This window comes from Mus caroli, chromosome 16 (assembly GCF_900094665.2).
Source record: "Mus caroli chromosome 16, CAROLI_EIJ_v1.1, whole genome shotgun sequence".
Classification (NCBI taxonomy): domain Eukaryota; kingdom Metazoa; phylum Chordata; class Mammalia; order Rodentia; family Muridae; genus Mus; species Mus caroli.
The window spans coordinates 60,838,915-60,856,343 of record NC_034585.1 but is presented as its reverse complement, the minus strand read 5'-3'; the positions used below and the strand labels follow the sequence as shown (position 1 = coordinate 60,856,343).

The window sequence follows — 17,429 nt, the reverse complement described above, 5'->3', positions numbered from 1 at the left end:
AACACTCCTCCATTGTTGGTGGGATTGCAAGCTTGTACAACCACTCTGGAAATCAGTTTGGCGGTTCCTCAGAAAATTGGACATTGTTCTACCAGAAGATCCAGCAATACCACTCCTGGGCATATACCGAAAAGATGCTCCAACATGTAATAAGGATATATGCTCCCATAAGAGCCTTATTTATAATAGCCAGAAGCTGGAAAGAACCCAGATATCCCTCAACAGAGGAATGGATACAGAAAATATGGTACATTTACACAATGGAGTACTATGCAGCTATTAAAAACAATGAATTTATGAAATTTTTAGGCAAATGGATGGATCTGGAGGATATCATCCTGAGTGAGGTAACCCAATCACAAAAGAACACACATAATATGAACTCACTGATAAGTGGATATTAGCCCAGAAGCTCAGAATCCTTCTTAGAAGGGGAAACAAAATACCCATAGAAGGAGATACAGAGACAAAGGTTTGGAGCAGAATGGAGGAGCAACCATCCAGAGACAGCCCCACCTGGGGATCTATCCCATATATAATCACCAAACCCAGACACTTTTGTGAATGTCAACAAGTGCTTGCTGACAGAAGCCTGTTATAGCTGTCTCCTGAGAGGTTCCACCAGTGCCTGACAAATACAGAGGTGGTTGCTCTCAGCTTACCATTGGACTGAGCACAGGGTCCCCAATGAAGGAGCTAGATAAAGGACCCAAGGAGCTGAAGAGTTTGCAGCCCCATAGGAGGAACAACATTATAAACTAACCAGTACCCCCCAGAGCTCCCAGGGACTAAGCCACCAACTAAAGAGTACACATGGAGGGACTCATGGCTCTAACTGCATATGTAGCAGAAGATGGCCTAGTCAGTCATCAATAAGAGGAGAGGCCCTTGATCCTGTGAAGGTTCTATGTCCCAATATAGGGGAATGCCAAGATAGGGGAAGCATAGTGAGTGGGCTGGTGAGCAGGTGGAAGACAGAGGGGAAAAGAGGATTCTCAGATGGGAAATGAGGAAAGGGGATAAAATTTGCGATGTAAATAAAGAAAACATCTACTAAAAAATATCATTCAGAAACATAAAAAAGAAATGTAAATAAAGAAAATATCTAATAAAAAAGAAAGAAAAGGAAGGACACAGGTGTACACACACACAAACACCAAACAATAGAGGGAGGGGAGGAGAGAAGAGAGAAGAAAATTGCAAGATTTATACTTAAAACCAATAATAATAATAATTTCTTGTATGCTTCCAATATATGAAAATGTGATTTTCTTCTAACAGCATTTGCAGAGAACATGAATACATATTTTTAAGGAGAAATGTAAAATTGTCATAGTTCTGTAAGAATATCCTCATGGATGCATCTAGCCCTGCAAAGACTTGATGTGCCAGGGTGGAAGAGTACCCAAGGGAGGACCTCCACCCTCTCAGAGGAGAAGGGGAGGAGATATGGGGGAGGGAATGTGGGAGTGGGGACAGGGAGGCAGCAACTGGGATGTAAAGTAAATAAATAATGAATGGAAAAAGAGTATCTTTCTGGAAATTGAATATTCTATCTTTGTTTTTGAAATGTTTTGCTGATGCTAAAAAAATACATTCTTTTGAGACTACTGTTAACTTTTCTGTTGGATTACTTTTAAGGTTGAGAGCACTTTTATGATCATTTAAATATTTCCAGTTTGAATTATTTAGCAGTTTTAGTTTGATTTGACAGTTTGTGTTGGTATTTCTCTAGATTTGTATGTTTCCCCAAACTTTGATACAGTGTCGCCCGATTTATTGAGCTCATTCCTTGAGATATAGTGAAAGGACCTAAGCTTCAATTATGTCATTTAACTTTGTTCTTACTTTAGTTTCATTTTAGGAAAATTTATTAGGTACTTGTGATACTCATTTTTATATTGCATAGGTGATTAATTCCTTTTTTTGTTTGTTTGTTTGTTTTTCAAGACAGGGTTTCTCTGCATATCTCTGGCTGTCCTGGAACTCACTCTGTAGACCAGGCTGTCCTCGAACTCAGAAATCCACTTGCCTCTGCCTCCCAAGTGCTGGGATTAAAGGCATGTGCCACCATTGCCCAGCTGACTAATTCCTATTTTAACATTTTTGTTTGAGGCAAGCTCTCATCGATCCCAAGACTTACTGTGTAGCTGCATTACTCAGAGTGAACAGAACAGATTGAATATATAGATAGAGATATAAACATATATGTATATTGAATGTTTCAGCTGGTCTTCAGTATATGCTGGAATCCAGAAATAGGCTCTAATGTCAGCTCTTGGTTCCAACAGTGATTTGAAGACACTACTTTTAAGGATTTGCTTATTTTTATTTGCTGTGTTTGAATGTGTTTGCCTATGCGTATGTATATGGACAGTGTGTGTGGGTGGGTGTGTGTGTGTGTGTGTGTGTGTGTGTGTGTGTGTGTGTGTTACCTTCAAAGACAAGAACAGGGCATCAGATTCCCTGGAACTAAGCAACAAATGACTGTGAGCCACCATGTGGATGCTTGGAACCCAGCCTAGGTCCTCTGAAAGAGCAGAGAGAGCTCTTCACCACTAAGCCATTTCTCTGTGGTTTTCTGTTTATATATTTTCAATTGATGTTTAGTCTTAGCTCATTTTGACTAGCCTAATTCTGAGAGGCTTATCTAAGATTTCTTTTGTGCTCACACATGGATAGTATTGATAAAGTTTCATTACACAGCTGAAAGTCAGTGACACTGATTCTGAATTGCAACACTGAAGTCCAGCCTTACATCCAATACTTGTCATCTTATTTTACATGGTTGAGTTATACATGCACCATGCACATTAAGGTCACTTTCCAATTTTCCATTGGAAAATTGTACTTTCCAATTTTCCATTGGACCCATTTATTCAATTTATAGCCCGTTATCTACTATGGTGTTGATAACAGGCATTTGGAATTCATGATGCAACTTCCTATGTCAAAATGACTTAATATCCAAATATATCTTGTCTAAGATTAGCTTAAATTAGTTTATAGCCTGCCTTTCTTTAGGAGTGTCTAACATTTGTTGACCTAAATTACTTTTTTTTTTTTTTTTGGATTTTTCTTGCATCCAAGGTAGCATTAAGTTTTTTTTTTATTCAATCTGGATACAAAATTTGATCAATTTCCATTTTACTAAGTTAACTCAACTTTGCTTTTAAATAGTTACTACAGTTATCAGATTCCACGTCACCTAGACCAAGTAACTTTTCAGTGTTTTCTTTTTTAAGGAGAAGGAGAAATATGACTTCTTTATTCTTTTGGGTGAAAATCCATTTTGAAAATTTGTATTTCCAGTGAAATAGGATTTATATAGTTTCTTTTAGACATAAGTTCGGTTCCTTCCATTTTAATTCTGTGGATTGAGGGCCCCCATACCCTATCGGGAAGTTGGAAGAACAAACAGTTTGCAAAAGCATCTTTCTTTGCAAAACGCCTTCATCAGGTACGCGTCTTATAGGCATCTTTCCCACATCTCACTCACCGTGACAAGTCTGTGTGACTCGAGACCACACTTCTCTTTATTAGCAGTCATCCGAGGCTCCAGCCAGGCAGCAGACCTAGCATAATGTGTCATTTTCCTCGTGGTCGATTTGGAGCTAAGGTTTCAGCAGTCCCACAGAAGTGCTGGTTGAGCTGTTAGAATGGTGATCACTTACATCCCACATTTCAACCTTATGAAGAAACGAATTTAAAACTGTCAGGTTTCTACCTCTGCACTAAACTGGCTCATACTCTTTTGAGCAAAGCTTCCTGAAAATTTGGTCAAGAAGCTATTAGACCAGCCGGGCGTGGTGGTGCACGCCTTTAGTCCCACTACTCCAGAGGCAGAGGCAGGCAGATTTCTGAGTTCGAGGCCAGCCTTGTCTACAAGGTGAGTTCCAGGATAGCCAGAAACCCTGTCTCGAATCCCCCCCCCTCCTCAAAAAAGAAAAAGCTATTAGGCTATTAGACCTAATTTCTATAATAACTCAGTTATTTTGTCCTTTGCTCATTTATAAGTTACATCGGTATAAAGCTAGATGCGTGAGGTACTATATACAATATTGGAACATCCCTGGATTGCAGCCTTTAATCCAGTTTGTCTACTACAGGGAGAAGGGAAAGTGGAAACTTCACACAGGAGTTATTATTTGAGAATTTGAGCCAGTGTGTGTGTGTATAGTGAATTCATCTCCTGAAACAAATGTTTTACTAGGTCAGTCTTAATCTTAAACATTAAAATATCCCCTGGCACACTATTGTGGATGCCAAGAAGTACATGATGGCACGAGCCTGATTTGGCTGTCTCCTGAGAGACTCTGAGAGAGCCTAACAAATGCAGAAGCAGAGGCTTGTAGTCAATCATTGGACTGAGCATGGGGTCCCCAATGGAGGAATTAAAGAAAGTACAAAAGAAGCTGAAGGTATTTGTAAACCCATAGAAAGAACAACAATATTAACCAACCAGATCTCCAGAGCTCACAAAGAGGGACCCATGGCTCTAGCCGCATGTGTACCAGAGGATGGCCTTGTTAGGCATCAGTGGGAGGAGAGGCCCTGGGTCTTGTGAAGTCTTGATGGATGCCCCAGTGTAGGGTAATTCGACAGTGGGGAGGTGGGAATGGGTGGGTGGGTCAGGCAATACACTAATAAAAGCAGGGGAGGGGGATTGGGATAGAAGGCTTAGGGGAGGGGCACAGGAAAGGGAATAGAATTTGAAATGTAAATAAGTAAAATATCCAATAAAAAAGAAAGCCAAAAGGAAAAAAATATCTATCCTCTTGCTCTCTTCCAAATAAATAACATCTTTCTTTTTTTGAAATAATATTTTTTATTTTATTTTTAAGATTAGTATATAATTACATTATCTTCCCCTTTCTTTTTCTTCCCACAAACCATCCTGTATATCATTCCTTACTCCATTTCAAATTCCTTTTCCTTAATTGTTGTTGCATGCATATACATATATACATACATATTTCAAAACATAAGCCACTCAGTCTATACAATTTAACACCTTTAAGTAAACTATGACTTTGTATCTACATTTAGGTGCCCTTTGAAAAACAGTTCTATTTCTCTTTCTGTTGATTCCCTCTTTAAGACCTTAATTAAACTTCATGTAGGAGACAATTTATGCATTGGAGAAATTTATGTTCATGGTTATCTACATTTTTTGTTTGTTTATTTGTTTTACATCCATCCTACCAAAAATTTGGATATCTCAGCTTCAACTAATGTTCTTCTTCAGAAAACTCTCCCATATTGGAAAAAAAAAAAAAGAAAAGAAATCGGGTGGTTTTTTTTAACAGTATTACAGAAATTCTCAGTTCTTTTCTAGCCCTGTGCTCCTTAAATCTTAACCCCTGGTACACTATCTATTTTCAAAGCAACTAGAAGCATAACATAATTAGAAATTATATGTATATTACCATTCATTTTGCCAGCACAGATCCACAATTGTACCCTGGAAAGTCTTAGGCCAGAATCATTTGGAAATTCTATATATATATATATATATATATATATATATATATATACTTCCAAATAGCAATTATGTGGTCTGGGCAGTCAGGAGGCAGCTGCTTGCAAGTAAGAGGACTTGAGTTCATTCTGCAAAAGCTACCCAAAGGAGCAGGTGCAGTGATATACTTGGAATTCTGACACTGGGGAGGTAGAGGTAGGTGAAATGGGAGACTTGCAGGCTAGCCAGGAGAGCCTATTCTCAGCCTGCTCAGTTTCAAAATTAAAAACAAAACAAAACAAAAAAACATAATGTATAGCACCCGTGGAATGAGACCCAAGCTTGTCCATTGGCTTCCACACACACACATGCACACTTGTATGGTTATATGTACACACATATGCCCCTGCACACATACCAACAAAAAAATAATATTACGTACACTCTTATATAATGCCCACTCTGTGGTGTGGAATCAATCTAAATGTGAAAAGCAAATTAATATTTTTATGAAAAAAAATATGCATATTCATATATATCACATTTATAAATAAAGCTGTGATAGACTAAAAGTAAACATATAGCTCAACCTCGCATCAGTTTATACATAAAAATTCCCCTCACCAAAATTTTACCTGTAAGCCATAGAATACGTGCTCATAAATCCAGACCCGAGACAATTCATTGACACAATTTGTATCATTATTCACAACAGTACCTTACTTCACCTTCCATTAGATGCTCATTTTGGAACCGATCAAAATTAAACACAAACCATGCTCACAAAACTGTTAAGTTCTCTGATACTCAGGCTTTCTGGGTTGTCTAAATGATTAACCCTAGATCGGTCTTTTGGTTAAGTAGAGTTCTGTTATGAGAAAGAAATATCTCTACAAATCAGCACACAAACAGCTTCAGTTACAGTCTTTCTTAGCATAGTTAAGTTATAGCCTTACAAAGAAGCTAAGAAAACCCACGAATAATGTAAGGACAGAGTAAAATTGATGGGTCTCATATTTTATTAGTGAGAACTCTTTGAACTATCAGGGTGTGGTCAAAATCACTCAAATATGGAGTGGAGAAAACTCAGTTCTGAAAGATAGGCCTAAGCAAAGTTTTAACATTTAAACTCTGAAGAGAAGTTTTAAGTTCTCAGTGGAAGCCCTTTGGCTGGTGGTATTCTGCCAAATGTGTAACTGGTAGAGAGAAAGGAAAAGCCCCTTTCAATTTGCAACTTTCAGTGTAAATACTCTCACTTCAAGCTGCTCCTTTAAAGCCACTGAATAGGCTCATGATACCTGCCCAGTGATACTCATAAGCCAGTTAGATCCAGCCCCAGAAAACAACTGGCATAACCTTGTTGCACTTCATGGTTCCCCAGCTGTATGAGAGCAAGCTGAAACCCATAAGGGATGACTTGTGGTTAGGGGTATGTACTTTTGTGCTTAAAAATCACAAATGTGCCAGTGTGGGATGAATTACCCATTTTTACATAGGAGTCAAAGGACTCCCTTTGGGAGTTGTTTCCCTCCTTCCACCAGACTGGTGCAAAATTGAGCTCAGGCATCACAGGACTATCCTGCCAACCCAACTGTAAGATGACAGAGAAACGGATCTCCTTAAAACCCAGTACTATGACCTACTGCATGCCATTGGCAAAGGTACTTTATCTCGTTATTTTTTTTTCTTGGTGATAAAAAGTATAAATGTTTGGAAAATAGAACATGTATTGAGATATGCATTTAGGTTGCTAAGCAAACCTATCTACTATATGAGTTACCTCACATAATTATTAAGAATGAGGATACTTAAAATCTAGGCATTATCCAATATGTACTACATTATTATCTGCTATAATACTCATACTGAATAGTAAGTAGCTCTTTGGAACTTACGGCATCTATCTCATGGAACTGCTGTGTCCTTGGACTGATGACTTTATCAGCCCTCCCTGCTCTCTTTGCAATCATTATGCTACTCTGTTTTTATGACTCCCACATTCCCAGGCCTAATTGATTTATGGGTGAGACTCTAAAATATCAGAACCATTTAGCAAACACCAGGTAATGATTTAAAATATAAAAAAAAATATGAGCATATCTGGCATATAAACAGACTACAAATTATTTTCTTTTTGGCTTCTGTATTACTCACTTCTTTCTTCCTGTCCTTACTCCTCAGAAATCTGCAATGAGGTCAGAAGATTGAGCATAATTAGGAAAGAGATTACTAATAGTTTCAGTATTTATAGTCCTGTGCAAGCACCTACATGGCTTCATTATGTAGGACGAATAGTCCCAGAAGGATGCAGATTGGGAGGAATGCTATACCACCATTTGCTTTCTTTTCTTTCTTTCTTTTTTATTAGGTATTTTCTTTATTTACATTTCAAATTTTATTCCACTTTCCTAGTTTCCCCTCCAAAAACCCCCTATCCCCTCCCCCCTTCCCCTGCTCACCAAACCCACTCACTCCCACTTCCCCGATCCTGGAATTCCACTATACTGGGGCATAGAACCTTCACAGGATCAAGGACCTCTCCTCCCATTGATGACCAACAAGGCCATTCTCTGCTACATATGCAGCTAGAGCCATGAGTCCCACCATGTGTACTCTTCGGTTGGTGGTTTAGTCCCTAGGAGTTCTGGGGTACTGGTTAGTTCATATTGTTGTTCTTCCTATGGGACTGCAAACCCCTTCAGCTCCTTGGGTACTTTTTTGAGCTCCTTCATTGGGGACCCTGTGCTCAGTCCAATGGTAGGCTGTGAGCATCTACCTTTGTATTTGTCAGGCACTGGTGGAGCTTCTCAGGAGACTGCTATAATAGGATTTTGTCAGCAAGTATTTGTTGGTATTCACAAAAGTGTCTGGGTTTGGTGACTGTATATGGGATGGATCCCCAAAGAGTATTGAAACAATTCTGACCATGGCACATTCAGTCACCTTCATGACTTGATTTTGCCACATGAACTTGCAGCCTCCAAGACTGAGGAAAATGAAGTCAGGGATTGTGGAAGAGGCATTAAATGGTCTAGCCTATGCCATTTTCCCCAAGAATACAGTTCCAGAAAGGGTGGAAATAATAAACAGCTCTTGGTATATAAGAAACAAGAAAGGTGTATGAGCCTGACTTTTAAGGGGTACAAGCCTGACATTTCACATGGTGTTTGAAATATTTTGGGGAAGATAATCATATTTAAAGACATTTTGAATCAAACAAATTCTTTATGATTTTTTTAAAGATTTATTTATTTATTATATATAAGTACACTGTAGCTATCTTCAGACACTCCAGAAGAGGGCGCCAGATCTCGTTGTGGATGGTTGTGAGCCACCATGTGGTTGCTGGGATTTGAACTCTGGACCTTCAGAAGAGCAGTCGGGTGCTCTTACCCACTGAGCCATCTCACCAGCCCCTATGATTTTTTAAATTAAAAGATAATTGTGGTTTTATCAGGACACACACACTAAAGTTGTTGGGCACCACTATCAAATGAAATCATGGTGTCTAGTGTTTTCTTCCTAGTTATCATATTTGAAGATGCATACACTATAGTATGCATAGTTACTTTACAGACAGACACAAACCAACAATGAAGAAAAAAGTGTGGTCCATATTCATAGAAGATAAAAATCAATGAGTGATAATATATGGATGATCTAAGTAGTACAAATTACCACTCAAGACATTTAAACCACTAGACAAAGGGAATAATATGATAATAGCTGTTTCTTCCTACAGCTACAACTTTTATTAATTCAAATTCAAAACTTATTTGGCGCCACAGCAAACGTAGAAATCATTGATACCTACAGACACCAAAGAACAGTCAATCAGGTTGCATGTTTGGTGTCCTTATTAAAGCCAGAGTGATACCTTCAAGATTTGATTCCCCTACTTCCAATGACCTGGAGAAAGTACACTTTGTAATATACAAAACACAAAATAATTACTACAAGTGTTCATTAAATAATAACTTAACCTACTAAGTGCTATGAAATACATTACACTGAATTATTTTCTCAGTCTCATTTGCAGATAATCTGGTGGAATCTGAAACATGACAGGAGGGTATGGTTAATAAAAAGATAAATTTGCTAACAAGCAGTTGTAATGAAGAAAGAGGGCTTAACTGGAGTGAATGGGAAAATATTATTCCCCTCTAGTGGTTATCATTAAAATCACCATTGTCCCTCAAACAATCATCAACTCCCACTCTACCTTGTTCGTTGTAAAAGTAACTTTCATTGGCCTGGTATTATTGTTGTCTAAGAGGTTTACTGCTGAATAAGCTCACTGTTTCTAGCTCTTTCTGAACTCTGGCTGACTGGGTCAACTCAGCTGTTCTGGCCCAAACTCCTCACCAAGCTGACTGATTCTAGTTGGTTTCCCTTGGCTTCTGACTAATTGCTCTGCTTGGCCTTAAACTAACTCTGGCAATCTGTTCTAATCTTTTTGCTCATTATCTGTTTCATTCTATTTTCATCTCCAACCTCTCTGTAAATTTATCCCTGTAAAAAACTTCTCTCTCTCTCTCTCTCTCTCTCTCTCTCTCTCTCTCTCTCTCTCTCTNTCTCTCTCTCTCTCTCTCTCTCTCTCTCTCTCTCTCTCTCTCTCTCTCTCTTCTTAAATAGTTTCTCTTTCCTGTCTGTTCTTGTGAGAATTGGGTGTATCATATCTCTGCCTCATTCTGCCAAATCTTTCTCTGATTCTGCACTTTGTCTGCCCCTCAATTAGATGTAACTTTCAAACATGGCAGCTTCCTACAAATTAACCTTACCTACATTATCTGGGATTAAAGGTGTGTATTCCAGCCAGAACATACAAGATCTGGAAGGTCTTTGTATGGAATCTCTTGCCAGAGCAGCCATGTTGCTGGGTTAAAATTCATTTATAATCCCTGGGCAGCATTTGACTATAATTTCCTCAAACTACTTCATCAGTTTTTTTTTTCAATTACTTTCTATGATAAAGGTCTCTTGATCATTCTGATATTTAAACTCTTCTTTTCATAATTTGCTTTCATTTTTCTTGAAGACAAATGGAGTGCAGTAAAGCAGGAGAATGGAAAGTGATGAAGTCAAATGTCTTTAATGTAATGTTGGAACTCTTTACCATCTGGTTCCTTCTCCAATTCCAACTTCAAATATAGACTAAATTCATTTGTAATTATGTTTTTCTTGGTGCAGAACTTATTAGCAATCCTAAGCAAAATCTTTTCAGGATCGGGCATTGGTAGCACTTGCCTTTAATCCCAGCACTTGGGAGGCAGAAGCAGGCAGATTTCTGAGTTTGAGACCAGCCTGGTCTACAAAGTGAGTTCCAGGACAGCCAGGGCTACACAGAGAAACCCTGTCTCAAAAAAATCTTTTCAGTGTCTTTTATAAAATGTGTGTTTGTACACTTATGGTTGAATTTACAGCAAGTATGTATCTATCAAGCATGAAAATATCCCCCATTTTCACTATGCCATGAGCTTCTGAATGGCAAAGAAAAAAATCTATGATCCTATGTTGTTAGTGAATGAAATAAACTTTAAGAAAAATCAACAAATGCACATTTAATCACTAAAAACAATTAACAAATGCTAACTAATTCTTACTAATGCCTCTGTCAAGTCTCTAAGCTTCTTTGTGTGTTTTGGGGGGGTCATTGTTGTTGTTAAAGGACAGCAAGCTTTTCATCATATAGTATTTTATTTTATAAAGTAGAAGTGTTCTGATGGCTCAGCAGTAGTTTGGATTTGTAGATGAATCATAGCTAAAACTAGTAAAAACAAAGGAACAACTAACATATTGGTTCTGAATTATTTTCTTATAAAGCAGGGACCAGGAGACAGAACAGTGGAAACATTACAGATTAGGTAACACTGTGTTATGGCAAGTTACTTCTTTTGTGTAAGGATTAAAACAGAGAGAACTTCATTATCATTCTGTGAAGTTGGCCTGTTTGGGAAATGTCATCTTTGCAATCCTGACTTCTTAGGAGCTCAGATAAACAGCTTGGTATCTGCTTGGTTCTATGGAGTAGAGCGTGGATGGCTCCAGCTTTGTTTTTTGCCTAGTCCTTTGGTGCACCTTCTATAAGCTTAGTCTAAAACAGTGCCCTCCTTAACTTTTCTTAGACAATTTATCTTAAAGGGGAAGATAATTTTTACAACACCTTTCCACTTAAAATCATATAATTTTTTGCTTTATAACAAAAAGAAATTGATTGCAAAATTATTTTTGTTAGTGTAAGATTTTATGTGCACTAAGTAGACCAATGAAGTATTATGGGTCTGTTGCCTTACTGAACTTTCAAAGAGCCAAATGTGTGCATTTGTGCATGCATGCAGCATACATGTGCGCATGCACACACACACACACCCCAAATGGAATAAAACGAAGTACAAGTAATTACAAAGCACTTCCAGATTTTGACTTTTATTAATTTCTACATTTCCCAACAGATAATAATATATCATCCTTACTAATTTGGCAGTCACATGTTTGAGTGCTATCAAGGACAGGATTACTCTATTTAATGTGATAGCATTGTGAATCATTCTATATCATTATGATTCTATTGGGTTTTACAGTCCTGAAAGCTGAGATACAATTCTTTATATGATATAATGATACAGTCATAGAAAGCATCTTTGATATTGACAGAGACTTATTGACTGTTAATTAACAACACAGTAAGCAACAGAAAATGCATATGCTTTATAAAAGAATCAATCCTTCTTTCTAACCACATTCAAAAATTTATCCACACAAGGATTTGCATGTTAACTAGCAAAGCTTTGTGAATCCACAGTGCTGTACCAGTTGAGAAGGCTTCCCTTGCTACAGTACTGAGGGCTTTGGTTCTGAATGTGAACTAAGCAAAGCTTTTGCAGTGTGCTGCACACTGAAAGTCATTACAGGCTTTCCTCTATCTGGCTTGTCCTCTATGGCTGGCAATTTTTCCAGTGATCTTACTACTCTCAGTAAGTTTAAACATTAAAGGTTTTTTTAACTTTTTAAAGGTAAAGTTACCAATGTGCTTTAAATGAGTGCCACGGATCTCATCACTCACTGACTTTGCAAATGCTTCCTTGGTACTAGTGCTCAGGTTGCAGATGCATGCTAAATAAAGCACAGCTCTGTCAAATTCAGGAGAGTTGAGAGAAAGGTATTCATCCTCAGAGATGGAACTGTCAAGCATGAACTCATGAGAAACTGCAGAAACGGCACTCTACTTCTCTAGGATTCTAAAATGTCAGCATTAACAGGTAAAAGAAGAGTGCTTGTGGCTTATTCTTGGTTGTGCTAGAGAAATCCACAAGTGTGGTGAAGCTCTTGGACCATTGCCTGTATCCGTTGCTGCTCTTTTGAAGAGCTCTCAAAGTGGGACACTGTTGAAAATATCAAACATCCCAATGAATGAGTCATACCCTGTGAAGAACTGCACTTAATATATCTGATAAATTTTCAGGTATGTTTTTTATTGACATTATTGATATATAACTAACCAGTGAGTTTGTGGTAGGAACATGCAGAGTAGTGTTCCCTCTGTAGTTATTGGCTTATCTTAATTAGGTTTAAGCAATCACATCAACAACATTCATGGAAGAGCGGTTGTACTATACACTCACAGCCTCTTTTCCTTGGTTTTTGTGTGTTTAGAGTATTAACAGTTATTTTTCTAGCATTACATGTAGAAAAATTATAGAGTAGATAGATAATAAATAGATAACAGGTATATGATAAAGAGACAAATAGATGATAGATACAAATATGGTAGATGATATATTGACATAGATATATGACTGATAGACTGATTGATGATAGACTGATAGATTGATAGATATTTAATAGAAAGATGATAGAGAGACAGAGAAACATAGACAGATGATAGACAGTACTCAGCACTGTAATTTAGAGGTGATTGTAAGCACACAGATAGAGGTGCATAGGTTATAGGCAAACCTGACACTACTTTAAATAAATAACTTGAGTATTCATGGATTTTGCTATGCACTGCAGGTCTTGTAACAAATCTCCTTGGATACCAAGAAATAAGTGTAATTCTTCCTCCGTGGTGTGTACTAAAGGAAGAGAGGCAACTGAGACACTTAAGAGCCTCAGTTTGACGTACCAAGGTTGCACATTTCCTATGCACGTGGAAAACCTAGAAATAAACCTGTATTTAACCCTCCAGGCAAGTACCCCACTGAGGGAGGAGGCTGCTCCAACAGCAGGAGAACTTGGGGGAAGAGGGAAGGCAGAAGATTTTGGTACCTCAGGACTAAGTATCTTCCCAGAGACATTGGTCCACAGACTGAACCTCTGAGTGGCAGCACTGACAGGCTTCTCTGATACTACCTCATCTCAGTTTTCCACACATCTTCCTTGGCCCTACTTCTTTGTTACTAAATGCTTTTCTGTACACCCACTGGCACTATCATCTAGATTTATAGGCTTGAAAGCTATTACATTTATTATTCTCTACTTAGATACTGTGCAATGTGTTTGCAAATTAACTCAGGTTACTTTAAATTTAACTCAAATTATAGCAAGTGTGACTAATCCAAAATACATTGTATGCATTTGTGACTCATGAAATAAACTAATTGTTTTACAATTGAAGATAATATCCATGTGATTCTTTCCTTCTCTTGAAGTCTCAATTTCATATCATGTTTCATTGTAAAGGGTGTTTATTAGTAGAGAAAAGAACAGGCAATTTATTGTGGGTGGAAACTTTTCAGAGGCATCAAAAGAAAACCGTTTCCTTTGTTGTTTGCTTGTTTGTTTTTAGGGAAAGCTGAGTTGAGATGGCATTGGACTGTGAACGGCTGACTAATTTCTCACCAGATCAGGAGGTGAAGTGAGGATGAAGACCAACAGTTGAGCCTGCCACACCACGGTGAGCACTCTTACAACTAAGTCAGGAAGAAAGGATTATGCTAAGAGCTTATGAAAAATGAAAAATACAATCTAACAGGGAAAGAAATCAAAGCAGAGAGACAGGAAAGGAGTGAGAAATGCTCTGAGTCCTGTTCCCAGTGCCTAACAGTGCTGTTCACTGATAGGTTCTGTTAAAATAAAATAACATGTTGAAGAAAAATATAAATAGTTTATTCTGGGTGAAATATGAGCTATCAAAGATTCAAGTTATATTGAATGACATATTCCACCGTGGATGATGGTCTGTGAACTTATTTTTTTTGAAAACAAAAAAATCCCAGAACAAAACAAAGTCGTCGTTCAATACTTTATTAACCACGTTGGTAGGAGCCTCAAGTAGGCAGGCTGCTGCAAACTGGAGTCTCTTATATAGGTCTCAGATGCTGTCTTTGGCTCCTACACTCTTAGTTAGGGGGATGTTGTCCACAGGCCAGCAAATAGTGTTACATTTCAGGAAGATTGCATAATATTCATAAGAATGTTAAACCATGCGTAAAAGGTAAGATACACAGCTAATACTGTGCTTAACAATGGCCTGGATGGTTTTAAATCTCTACTTACAACATTTCTTCCCCCCTTAGGCATGATGCTCTGGTTATCCAAAGTTAATCAATCAGAAGGGTCTTGGATACACGTGCAAGGGGCTGGGGATGTAGTTCAATGAGAGAGTGCTTTCCTGGGATGTAAAAACCTGAATTCTAACCCAAGCATAGCAAGAAAGTAAAAATAAGTACGTCCTTACATTTAAAAAAATTACAAAGGGGCTGGAAAGATGCCTCTGCAGTTAAGTGTCTGCTGCTTTTACAGAAGACAACAATTTTTGTTCCCAGTACCCACATCAGATGGCTCAGAACTTCCTGCAAGTCCAGATCCAGGCTACCAGAGGACTTTACAGGCACTGCACACATATGGAATGCACACACACACACACACACTCACACATTTTCCAAGTTTTTAAAATAATAGATTAAGATATGTTTTATGTAAGAATGGTGGCTCCTATCTGTAATCCCAGGGCTTGAGAGGTTGACACAAGTTGACTCTCTTGAGTTTAAAAACAGCAGGGGACTACACAGTGAATCCAGATGAGCCTGAGCTACAGAGAGAGGCCCTGCCTCAAAAAAAAAAAAATGGTGTAGATGAGTCTCCTTCTAAGAAGCTCAGACTACTGTTCACCAGTATCAGTGGTCTTTAATGGTAAAAAAAAAAAAAAAAAAAAAAAAAAACATTTCAGCTGGAACATACTAAAGGGAAGCAGCAGAGAAACTTGGAGATGGGGTTATAGAAATATTTGGGTGCACATACATAACTTAAAGTGTATGTATTTCATGAAGTGTTTATAAAAGATGACAAGCAACATAGCACACAGTGTGAGGAAGAAATCCTATAGAATTTAAGGTTAACAATCTTACCACTACTCATCATCATTTAGAAATCTACTTTGTCAATATTTCAAAAGAAGATAGTAAGCTTTGGTAAAATGAAAACTTGATTATAGTTCATATCTTCACGAGATTTCCCCAAGTGCTATGTTGCATGCATTGCTCATGTTGCCTACTTCCCATGGTAAAGAGATGATTCATAGCATAGCTGTGTGGTATACAGCCAGTGAAATCTGTTTGCATTGCCTGTGACTCTAAATGGGCATGAGAAATCATGGTACCTCCTTATCTTGGGAAAGAGTAGAGGTTAGAAATCCTACTGTCCTTGCTCAGGTGTCCTGACAGGTCTATCAGACCCACTAGATGATGTTATTCAAATCAAGTAAGCTTTTCAAGATCTGTTATATTTATTAGCAAAATGGTGAAAATAATATTCGCCTGCAAAACCACACATAGTTGTCTTGATACATTGAGGAATTCTTTGTAAAGCAAGTTTTTTATATGTATGCATATTGCTATTATTTGTTTCATTGTTGTTGTTTGAGAGAAGATATCACGGTATAGCTCAGGATAACCTGGAACTCAGTGTCACCTAGACTGACCTGGGGGTTAAGATTAGAGGTTTGTGCCACCATAATAGTGACTTATGCACATTATTATTATTTTTAAAACTAGTGCACCTAATTCAAGAGCCACAAAGCCCCTGGTTAAAGTAAATGTGTCCCCAAACAAAGCCAAAATCACAAATATCACAAAGCAGCTCCTAGCAAAAGGGGGGAGGTAGGTTGTAGAGATGGGTGAGAGGACGGGAAAAGTAAAGACTAATCAAAATACATTATATACATGTATAAAGTTGTCAAATTAAAATTAATTAATGAAAAATTAGTGCAACCTTAGAATAATCATGTTGTCCTATATGTATCCCAATATATGCCACATCATGTAAGTCCTATTACAGTTAAATGATATTTATCTAAGTGGATGGCCATATTGTGCTGTGTGTGGCAAAAACTTGAGCAGTTTCCACTGTCATAGTTCTCTATATTAGATTTGTAGAAGCCCAGTGACCTCATTCTCCTTGGAAATGTTTGTAGATGGTTTCCTCTTCACACAGAGTTGTTCCTTATTGTGGCAGAGGATGTTGTTTCTGACTCTAGACATTCCGGTGCAGTCTGCTTCTTCGCTTATCTCCTTTCTGAAGATCTCTGCACGTTAGACACTTCATTTTTCACTGTCTACCCTCATTCTCAACACTGAGGTTTTCCTAATTGGACATATAGTCAAAGAATAAAAAGGAAGACGTCCATGAGATTTATACCTCCATCCCTTAATCTGTCAAAACTTCTGGAGTTATATATTAAAGCACATACAGCTATACAGGTCTTTTTGTATGTCTAACCAACATATCAAAATAAATATATATCAAATCAACCTCTCTAACCCCCCATCAACTCTTCTCTTCTCAAATACAATCACAATTTTTGCCACCCGTTTCTCTCTTTCCTGGACCTTCAGCCCCTTAGCACATCCTATTGGTCTTGCACCGATACATATTCCTCAACATCATTATAAACTGTCTCTTTGGGTCTTTGGACCCTATTTCAATTACATCTTATAGAACATACATCTGTTTCCTTATAGACCACACC

General features: G+C 37.9%; 1 protein-coding gene across 1 annotated transcript in view; it reads left to right on the top strand.

Annotated features, from left to right (window-relative positions):
- Htr1f (5-hydroxytryptamine receptor 1F) overlaps positions 1-17,429 on the top strand; it is a 142,832-nt gene that overhangs the window by 16,691 nt on the left and 108,712 nt on the right. The window contains exon 2 of the mRNA XM_021185292.2: positions 14,250-14,357. The gene's annotated coding sequence lies outside the window, so the exon portion shown is untranslated. The remainder of the gene's footprint in view (positions 1-14,249; positions 14,358-17,429) is intronic.